The sequence below is a fragment of the Scyliorhinus canicula genome, chromosome 10 (genome assembly GCF_902713615.1).
Source record: "Scyliorhinus canicula chromosome 10, sScyCan1.1, whole genome shotgun sequence".
Taxonomy (NCBI): Eukaryota; Metazoa; Chordata; class Chondrichthyes; order Carcharhiniformes; family Scyliorhinidae; genus Scyliorhinus; species Scyliorhinus canicula.
In genome coordinates, this window is record NC_052155.1 from 178776848 (window position 1) to 178787959 (window position 11112).

The window sequence follows — 11112 nt, forward strand, 5'->3', positions numbered from 1 at the left end:
CCGCTCCTCGCTCCCTTTTCTCCCCTCCCGGCGGGGCTACGAGCGGCGCTCCGTAACTCTCGGCCGGCAGGCGGCGCGCCGAGAGTGACGCAACGGCGGTGCCTATGTGACGTCAGCCGCGCATGTGCAGGTTGGCTGGCTCCAACCCGCGCATGCGCGGCTGACGTCACGACGGCTGACAGCTCAAACCCGTGCATGCGCGATGGCCGTCTTCCCCTCAGCTGCCCCGCAAGACGTGGCGGCTTGATCTTGCGGGGCGGCGGAGGGAAAATAGCATGCCCCGTTGAGACGCCGGCCCGACGATCGGTGGGCACCGATCGCGGGCCTGTCCCCTCCCGAGCACAGTCGTGGTGCTCAGTCCCCACCAGGCCCCCTACAAGCCACAAAACGGGCATCTCATGGCAATTTCACAATGGCAGCGACCAGGTGTGGTTGCCACCGTCGTGAACCAGTCGCGAACGGCAGGCCGCTCGGCCCATCCGGGTCAGAGAATCGCCGGTCGCCGTGAAAAACGGCGAGCGCCGATTCTTCTGAGCGGGGGATGGGAGAATCACGGGGGGCGCCAGGAGTTCGTAAAATTAGTCGGGGGGCCCTCCCGCGATTCTACCACGCGGCGTGGGGAGCGGAGAATCGCGCCCGAGGGCTTTGTTTTATGAAGACAGCTCGAGCTGTTTAGGCCGATACACTCTCGAGTTTAGAAGAATAGGAGATCTAATTTAAGTATAGAAGATGATAAAAAGTACTGACAAAGTAGACGTAAAGCAGATGTTTCCTCTTGTGGAGCAAGCTAGAACGAGAGGCCATAGGTTTTGGATAAGGAGTAGAAGATTTAGAGCAGAGATGAGGAGAAATTACTCTCTCAAATTTAAGGAGCAGGTAGACAAATTTTTAATTAGTAATGGGATGAAAGGTTATGGAGAACGGGCAGAATGGTGGAGTGGAGGCCGAGGTGAGATCAGCCATGATCGGATTGAATGGCGGAGCAGGGTTGTGGGGCTGAATTGCCTAATCCTGTTCCTAGTCCTCATGTTCTTATGTTCCAAATCAGGCAGCAGGGAGCAGAGTTTGACCTCACATGATATTTGGATAAACTGCCTTTGTTCAAAGAACAAAACCTAGGGCTGGGTGGGGGTGGGGGTGAAATGGTGCGGAGGCAGGGTGGGGGTATACTAATAATGCCCCTCATATTTTCTATGAGATATATTTTCCACCCCTCATATTTTGCATGACACCCTCCCCCCCACCTTGCGAAAAACACACCCAGTCGGGTGGAGGTGGGTGGGGGGGAGGGGGGGAATCCAACTCATTGAGTAGATTTGAATCCAATGAGAAAACGTTTGTGCAGAAGAACAGAACAAATATATGTTAGTCAGAATTCCAACAGAAAGGAAATAGAGGGGTTTCTGAAAATCAAAAATGCTCAATTTTATTGGCAGCTGCTTCAAGTCAGAGAAGCCAAGTTTTCGTGATTATTATTTTATTCTCCAATTCAACTGAGCTGGACAGAGAGATTGAACAGAAAGAGGGACATTAGAGGAACAGGAAATTCATTGAATAAATGGAGGCCCCAGATGATGAGACATTGCAAGTTTAATAGACTGTTGTATCCACTATTGGAACAATAATGGGAACTTGTTTAATACGATACATCAACAAAGATGGATTATTAAACTGGGAAATGAGATCATTGCTGATCCGAACCTCGACGTTTTTAAATTTTCTCTGCACTCAGCATTGTTTCTTGGGTCTGTCTGATTTTATTCAATATTTACAATCGACTGCTGCAGCCAATGCGGGGGGTGGGGGGGCTATTTTCTTTAAATTATAGAATTTTTATGTGCTTGTGGGTGTTATTGTTATGAGAATATGGCGAGAAGGAAGGGAGGGTGTTGGGGTGGTGTAGGGAGAAGGGAGACTATAAGGAGGAGGGAGGTTATGGTAAAGAGAGGGTAGGGAGAGGAGAAGGGCACAGGGAGGAGGGAGATCACAGTGAGGAAGAAGGTACGTCATAACGAGGAGAGGGTATGGGAGGAACAGTGGATACAGGGAGGAGGGAGATTACAGTGAGGAGGGAAGGTTCGGGCAGGTAGAGTAAGCCGAGTGACTTTTACGTTAGTTGTGTTGCTATGGTAGTCTGACTAGAGGTACTACGGTACCTAGTAATGCCAAGATACCATTGGTGGAAAATGCTCGCTGCTCATTGGCCCGATGGTATGTAACACTAGTCACCCATTGGTTAGAATTGTAAGGTAGCTCCGCCCAGTAAGGCAGGGTATCAGAGCCCGTGTATCCCCCACAGCTTCCTTTCTGTACCTGAGCTGCTGGGGGAAACATCTTGTCTATTAAAGCCTTCAGTTCGGCCTACAACCTCGCTTCTGTGGTCATTGCTAGTGCATCAGTTGCACTGAGGTGTTTTTGTAGAATGTGATTTTGGAGGCATTGTAAATGACAGGAAATGATGTGATTGGCAAACAAGAGGAGCAGAAAATAATAATTCGAGAGGATGAAAGGGAGAACATTAAAATCTGTGATAATGTGACCCCCAGCAAGGAAGCAGGGAGTGCTTGCTGAAGAAAGGGCTCCAATTAACCCGTTCCCTGATCCGTGTTCCTGGCACACAGTTCCTTGGGTACTTTAAATTTATTTTTAAAAAAACAATAGAGTTTCTGCCTATTGCAGACTAAAAATGGTGAGTACACACTGAACACAGAGGCTGGGGGGCTTCCCAAAACTGGGCCTCAGGCCTCCTTTTAAAAATTGTACAAAGTTGACAATTAAACAGCTTACAGTTATACTGTGCACTTCATGAAGCTGCTGCATGGGAAGAGTTTACCAGACAAAATTTGACGTCAAGCTGCGCAGGGAGCGATTAGCACAGGCGATCAAAGACTCAGTCAAAGAGGCAAGTCCAAAGAAGCATCTTAAAGGCGGAGAGAGAAGCAGCGAGATGGGCAGGTCGAGAGAGAGAATTCCACAGTGTTCCGGAGAATTCCAGGCCAGGTGGGGAGACGGAAATCGGCGATGCAAAAGAGGGCAGAATTGAAGGAATGTTGAGGTGTTTTAGGTTTATAGGGCTGGAGGGGGTCACCGGTGAGGCGGCGAAGGTCCTTGAGCACTCGGAGGAGAATTTTAAAAATGGAGGGCGCGATTCTCCGCCCCCCACGACAGGTCGGAGAATAGCGGGAGGGCCTTCCCGACATTTTCCCGCCCCCCCGCTATTCTCCCCCCCCCCCCCCCGCCCAACTCCCGACACGAATCGCTGCCGCCGTTTTTTTACGGCCGGCAGCGATTCACAGCTGATAGATGGGCCGAAGTCCCAGCCCTTTACGCTGTTTTTACGAACGGCAAACACACCGGGCGCGATTCTCCCAAAACGGGAGAAATCGTAAGGCTGGCGTCAAACCCGGGCGGGTTTGACGCCAGCGCGCCCCTTCCCGACCGGGAACCGATTCTGGTCCCCGGTCGGGGCTAGCAGCCCGACGCCGTAAGCTCCGGCATCACGGGCTTAACGAATTTCGTTAAGCCCGCTTGCCGGAGTTAGCGCCGGCTGACGCGTCATATGACGTCAGCCGCGCATGCGCGGATTGGAAGACTCCAACCCGCGCATGCGCGGATGACGTCATCGCGTATTTGCGCGAAACCCGCGCATGCGCGGGCCGGGATGCCCCTCAGCCACCCCGCGAATGGATACTGCGGGGCGGCGGAAGGAGAAATAGTGCGCGGGCATCGGGCCCGCTGCCCGCGATTGGTGCCCACCGATCGCGGGCCCATGGCACCCTTGGCACGGCCGTGGTACTGCCGTGCCAATCGGTGCCATGGTTATAAAAAGCGAGTTGTTCCCGCCGTTTTTACGAACGGCCAGACCAGGTGTGTTTGCCGTTCGTAAAAACAGCGTAAAGGGCTGGGACTTCGGCCCATCTATCAGCTGTGAATCGCTGCCGGCCGTAAAAAAACGGCGGCAGCGATTCGGGTCGGGGGTTGGCGGGGGGGGGGGGGGAGAATAGCGGGAGGGCGGGAAAAATGTCGGGAAGACCCTCCCGCTATTCTCCGACCCGTCGTGGGGGGCGGAGAATCGCGCCCACCTGGTCTGACCGTTCGTAAAAACGGCGGGAACAACTTGCTTTTTATAACCATGGCACCGATTGGCATGGCAGTACCACGGCCGTGCCAAGGGTGCCATGGGCCCGCGATCGGTGCCCACCGATCGCGGGCAGCGGGCCCGATGCCCGCGCACTATTTCTCCTTCCGCCGCCCCGCAGTATCCATTCGCGGGGCGGCTGAGGGGCATCCCGGCCCGCGCATGCGCGGGTTTCGCGCAAATACGCGATGACGTCATCCACGCATGCGCGGGTTGGAGTCTTCCAATCTGCGCATGCGCGGCTGACGTCATATGACGCCTCAGCCGGCGCTAACTCCGGCAAGCGGGCTTAACGAAATTCGTTAAGCCCGTGATGCCGGAGCTTACGGCGTCGGGCTGCTAGCCCCGACCGGGGACCAGAATCGGTTCCCGGTCGGGAAGGGGAGCGCTGGCGTCAAACCCGCCCGGGTTTGACGCCAGCCTCACGATTTCTCCCGTTTTGGGAGAATCGCGCCCGGAGTCTTTGCTTTGCCAGGTTGGGAGAAAATGTAGGTCAGTGAGTGCAAGAGCAAATGGGACTTGGTGCGGAGTCCATCGACAAGCCCCCTCCCCCCCCCACAATGAAAATCTTGCCTCAGACTTTGCTGAGTGGGGTTTCTAGTTCCCTGACCAGTGAGTTGGACATTTCCTGTTAAACTTCAGTTCTATTCTGTGTACATAACGGTAATTATACCTTGTTCAAAAACCCAATAAAAACATTTATTTTTTAAAAAGTGTAAGGGTGCGGGGGGGGGGGGGGGGGGGGGGGGGGGGGGGGGGGCGCGGGTGTTGGTTTTGGGTTTATTTTGTTTTGTTATGTGAGTGTTAAATGTAAAAATGTAAAAATTTGAATAAAAATATTTTTTTTTAAAACAAAAAAACTTCAGTTCGAAATAAGAGTGAGCTGATAACTGCACAATGGGGGCACTGGAGCATCTGGCAATTTGGTAGACAATGGAACCACCACTCTATCTCATTAACCTCATTTAGGGGCAGCATGGTAGCACAGTGATTAGCACAGTTGCTTCACAGCTTCAGCGTCCCAGGTTCGATTCCCACTTGGGTCACTGTCTGTGTGGAGTCTGCACGTCCTCCCCGTGTCTGCGTGGGTTTCGTCCCACAGTCCAAAGGTTTGCGGGTTAGGTGAATTGGCTGTGTTAAATTGCCCTTAGTGTCCAAAAGGGTTAGGTGGGATTACGGGGATAGGATGGAGGTGTGGGGTTAGGGTGAAGGTATAGGCTTAGGTGGGATGCTCTTTCCAAGGGCCAGTGTGGACTCGATGGGCCGAATGGCCTCCTTCTGCACTGTAAATTCAAGATCTATAATCAACGGCATTGAATGATTAGCGGGAAAAAGGAACCATGAAGGAAATTAGGTGAATTTGAGTCAAATCAGGGGTAGGAAAGGAAATAAAAAGATAACAAGGAGGATTAGATGAAGAGTGTTGCAAAAAGAGATGGAGAGGAAAAGAAAGAGAAAGAAAATTAATTCAATTTTTAAAAATCCTCAAGCAACAATCTACCACATTTGGGAATGAGACTCCATAGCTTCAGTTGTCCTCTTTCATAGCCAAAATGATTTTTCAGTCCTGCCCACCGGCAGGATCATCCAGTCCTGCTGAAAGTCAATGGCCTTTGGAGGATTCCGGCACAGTGGGGTCTCGGCCATTGAATCGCATTGCAGAAGCGAAACGAGCGTCATTAAAAGTGCATGTGTGCGGCTAAATAACCAGCACTGGTTTTCTACAATCTGTAAAATTGGCAATTGATGCGCAAATGCTGTAATTTCTTGCAACTCATGGCGAGGCAGAGGGTGAGATCTGGGGGTTGGATTCTCCATTGCCCGACCCTGGCATCGGGTTTCCCGATCGGGCGGAGAATGGAGAGTCGGATGAAAAATGCGATTGCCGCTGGGCACCATACCCATTCCGAACCTCCGATCCCCTGTCGGCGGCGGCAGTGAGCTACACACCACGCGCCAGCGAGAGGTGATTTTCACCCATTTCCATCTGATGAATGGGCTGGAAGCCGGAGTCTCCACACCCACGAATCCCCCCCCCCCCCACCCCAACCTCCCCACCCTCGCCACCACCACCATTATGCACCGACCACAGCGGGAAATTGAAATAAATTTGGTGCAAGTTTTTTCAAGTGTGGCCCTGATGCGGTGGACTCTGCGGTGGGTCAAGGTCATCAGTTCATAACTGAGGTGCCCCGAAAGTCCATCGACAAGCCCCCTTTCCCCCGCCCCCACACAATGAAAATCTTGCCTCCTGCCCGACTCCCCACACCGACTCCTCAAGCCCCCCATCAGACACCCCATCAGAGCCTCCTAACAGAGGCTCTCAACAGAGAACCCCTGCCTAAAAGCTGAAGAGCAGTCCAGGCAGTAGAGTGAAAAATCTGGGCATTTTCACTTACCCTTCCCTAACATCTGCAGCCTCAGACAAAAGTGTGTAAAGCAGCAGCTGTTACAACTGTCAGGGATTTCCTCAAAAGCCAGGTGCACTTCAAAGCGGCGACCCCGATACCGGGATTTCGACGGAATCTGGCAAGATCACCTCCATGCAAAACGTAGCATGCCAAAAGAGAGGGAATTGCACCCGGGCCCCGCTCCTGGAGCCAGCGGAGATCAGTAGCGGTTCTCCGCTGGTGCGAGCACTTAGTCTCCAGAACAGAGAATCCAGCTCCCGGTTTCTATGTGGCCAGCCGTGCAGTGAAACACATCTTCCAGCAATTTGTGACAATTTGCAGTTCAAGGTATAGCTCTTCCTTGTCACAAATTACCGGACAATTTTAGACACTAATTTGAGCAGGCACATTGTAGCCCTTCACGATCGTCTTTTTCTGAGGTAAACACAGTGCATGCTCGCAGACAACGATATCACCGCACAGGGAAATGTGGACAAGAGCCCAGCTTTATCACCCTGTGAAGCAATATCTTCGCAAACCAGTGCACTATTCCAACAGCGTTCATAGAGCATTCCTTGAATTACAATATTCAGGAGGTTCCGAAAAGTCCTGAAAGGATTCAGCTGCAATTTACCCAAGGCTACCCGGAAGAACTACACCTCTTAACATTTTGCGGCATCTCATCAAACTAAATATCAGATTTAAGGGGGGAAAAAAGGTTTTGTTCAATCTGACATTTCTAATACCTCACACCTCGTGCCACCCCCTCCCCCCACCCCAACAAACCCCCCTGCAAGCCCCCCAACCACACACATATAGTCACATTTCAGAACATGACACTATCTAAAACATACCCCATTATTTCCTTTTAAATGAGCTCCAGACATTAATGAGATTAATAGGTTTTGGCACATTTGTAGCATTTAGCAACATAATTGGAGAATAATGCATTAAAGGTCAGATAGTCATATACAGTGATGGCTAATGTATTTCTGTGTTCATGTCCATTAAGCTTGGGTAATTCCATCAGCTGAACTCTGTTGTCAGTGCAGTTTCTTTTTAAATTGCACAATTTTCAAAAACAGTTTGGCCTTCCCAACCCGCCATCGTCTCCTCCTGCTTCTTAATTAGAGCTATATTTTTGGAACGTGTCAATGTTGTGAAATTATATATGAAATGAAATGAAAATCGCTTATTGTCACGAGTAGGCTTCAATGAAGTTACTGTGAAAAGCCCCTAGTCGCCACATTCCGGCGCCTGTGCGGGGAGGCTGTTACGGGAATTGAACCGTGCTGCTGGCCTGCTTTCAAAGCCAGCGATTTAGCCCAGTGTGCTAAACAGCCCGGATAGAGGAACACGTTTTAATTTGGTGTTTGGTTTCAAATTGCAGGACAATCGATGCAAAGGGAAGGTCCTGCATTTCTATAGCCCCTTTCGCCATCCACCGGGGCCCCCTACAGCCAACTGTCGCTGTGAGAGGTGGCAGCCAGTTTGTGCACAGCAAGCTCCCACGGGCAGCAGTGTGAGGATGGCCAGTTATTGGCCAAGGGGATAAATAACGGCCGCAAGACCGGCAAAGACTCTTCTTTCTCTTCCACGGCAAGGCGCCAGCCTGAGAAGGCAGAAGGGGGTGGGGGTTGCTCATTTTAACAGCTCATCTGAAAGGCAGCACCTCCCACAATGCAGCACTCAGCAGGCACTTAGGAGTGTCAGCCTGGATTTGGTGCCAAGGTCTTTGGCGTGGGACTTGAACTTACCACCCGCTGACCCGAAGCCAAGTATGGTACCACTGAATCACAGCTGGCACTGGAATACCAGGCATGCACTAATAAATATTTCCCCTTGAATAAAAGCATTCCCCCTTCATATTCCCGCCTCATTTATGGAAGCTTCTGATTTATTTATTTACCCTGCACACAACAAGCTTGATCTTTGATGAGATATGTTTTGCTATTTATACACTGGAAGTGCTGAGCAATGGCAAACCTCCAGAAGCTTTCCTGCGTACTACACTTGTGGTAATCAGCAGCATAACTGTTGGGAGACACAAGCATTCCTTTTTACTGCCGCACTCTGTACCTATTTTCTGTGTAGAGTGAGATTGTACAATCAGCGTTGACAATGGGCAAGGTTCCCTGCTGCTAGTCTAGCCTTGGACAACACACCCCGATTGTCCCTGTAATTCCTGGAAAACTGCGGTTACAATGGGTCTCCTGTAGATAACTGCGAATTATTTTGTTTGGTGGGGGAAGCTAACATTGGCTAAAATAGAAAATAACACATGGCAGGCACACCTCGCTCAGAGCCTGCTGTGAAGGAAACTTAATGCTTCAGATGAGACCTGTCATTCACTGGTATCAATGTAGAAATACATAGCGGAAATTAAAGGGTTGGCCAAAGGGGAAGAGATGATACCAAGAAGATAGCCCAGCAATAGACACAAAACGTTATATAAGCTTTCAGTAACAGAGCATGCAGGGAGGTGAGATCCTTAAAAAAAGGGAATAGGCTGAAACTGAGGAAACATATGAGGAGATTTTGTTGGGTATAGGTTGGGTCTAGATCACCTGGGCCCAGCACATATTGAAATGTCAAGCGTATAGTGTAGATACTCTGAACCATGCTCTCACATAAGCATGACATGAACAACATGGCTTCCCTAAGTAGACCTAACGATCTTGGCATGAGATAGAAGTCCCAGGCGGGCTAAAAGAGCTCAAAGCAAATCAATCTCCTGGGATGGGGGTTAAACTCCAGTGGGTGGGTTGGGTTCGGGTGAGATATTACAACTTAAAAATTCTCAAACCCCGACTCCAGCCAGTCAACGTCCGGGTTGAACCAATGGGACAGGAGGTGGCAGCTATGTCAGGCAGGCTGACCTACACAACATAATCTTGGGTGGGTTTTTACTGCTCTGTTGCGATGGGGGCGGGGGGGGGGGGGGGGGGGGGGGGAGGCCAGAAAATACAGTAAGCCGTTCATTGACTTCGGCGGGACCTGAAGATATCGGCAGGTGGAGGGGCCGTAAGACTCTGCCCCTTATTCATTCAGACTTGAATGCTGTGGAATCCAGACTCCCAGCATCTCAGCTACACGTCCCTGTGCGTTTTAATGACATTTTCACCTTAAAGTTAACACAGAAAGATTAAGTCTGGTATTTAATTAAGCATCTCCTTTTAACAACTTGTTAGAAATAAAGTTAAGTTTTCCCGTAGACCTCTTTCTTCTCTCTCTTAATCCTATCTTTAATCCCTCCCTTTATTTTTCTTTATATACCTGATTTGACAACCCCAATTCCTCTCTTTATTTCTCAACCCTTTAATTTCATTGGTTGAGGAGATGGCGCGTTAATCCAATTGTTCATTAAATGTAGTGAATTGAAAAAGCAAAGATTTTTTGTCAAACTTGTACAGAAGCTTGGTTGGGCCAGACTCAGGGGTACTGCTGCCCATATTATTTAAAAATGTCATAGAGACATGGAGGAAGGGAAACAAAATTTATTAGAATGATATCAGAACTGAGAGGTTTCAGGGCGGCTCTCCGTTGTCATTACTGTTGTCAACACAAAACATTTTTAAGATTGCAGGAAAATATCCAGCCAGTGGGGCACACTGTGCGATGTCAATGTGTAAAGTTTTTCAAGAAAATAAATTTAGAGTACCCAATTCATTTTTTTCCCCGTCAATGTGTAAACTAGACAATTTGCCGAACTGCAGCCAGTTTGCACTGAGAAAGGAAAGATCCTACTAGACGAAACTCCCTTGGCATTCCTGAAGAAATAGGATCGCAGTGGACTGTGGAAAACCCAATGGTGTCCTGATTTACATTTGACAAAGGGGCACGTAAACTTAAGTGGTGATGGTTCAGAGTGAAGCCTGTGACCGGGTAGGAAACTGGCTGAATTGTAGAAAGCAGCAGGTAGTTTACTCAGGGTACGCACAGGAAGGAGGGACAGTTGGGGAACACCGACAGGCGATGCCTAGGGATAGAAATGGGAATCTCCACCGTTTCCAGTTGTGACTTGAACACAGAAGCTCAATGCAAACTGGTCAGATTTGCAAACCTGGAAGAAATCATAAAACATGTACATTTAAACAAAACAGGATTGGACAAATGGTAAACAACATTATATAGTCATGAATGAACAGGTGTAAATGTCGCCACAGTCCCAGAGGACCACAGGCTCTTTCCTTTGAGAGTTGACTGGTAGTCATTTAACCTGAGGATCACCACACCTCAGGCGAGGGGCAAGGGTGAGAAGGTGGGGCCTTCATCAATAACCTCAGCCAGTACCGGGATCAAACCCATGCAGTCGTCTCACGGGCTAACGGACCCCCTATTAGACTATAAGACCATACGACATAGGAGCAGAATTAGGCCACTCGGCCCATCGAGTCTGCTCCGCCATTCAATCATGGCTGAAATTTTTCTCATCCCCATTCTCCTGCCTTCTCCCCATAACCCCTGATCCCCTTATTGATCAAGAACCTATCTATCTCTGTCTTAAAGATACTCAGTGAATTGGCCTCCACAGCCTTCTGCAGCAACGAGTTCCACAGATTCACCACCCTCTGGCTGAAGAAA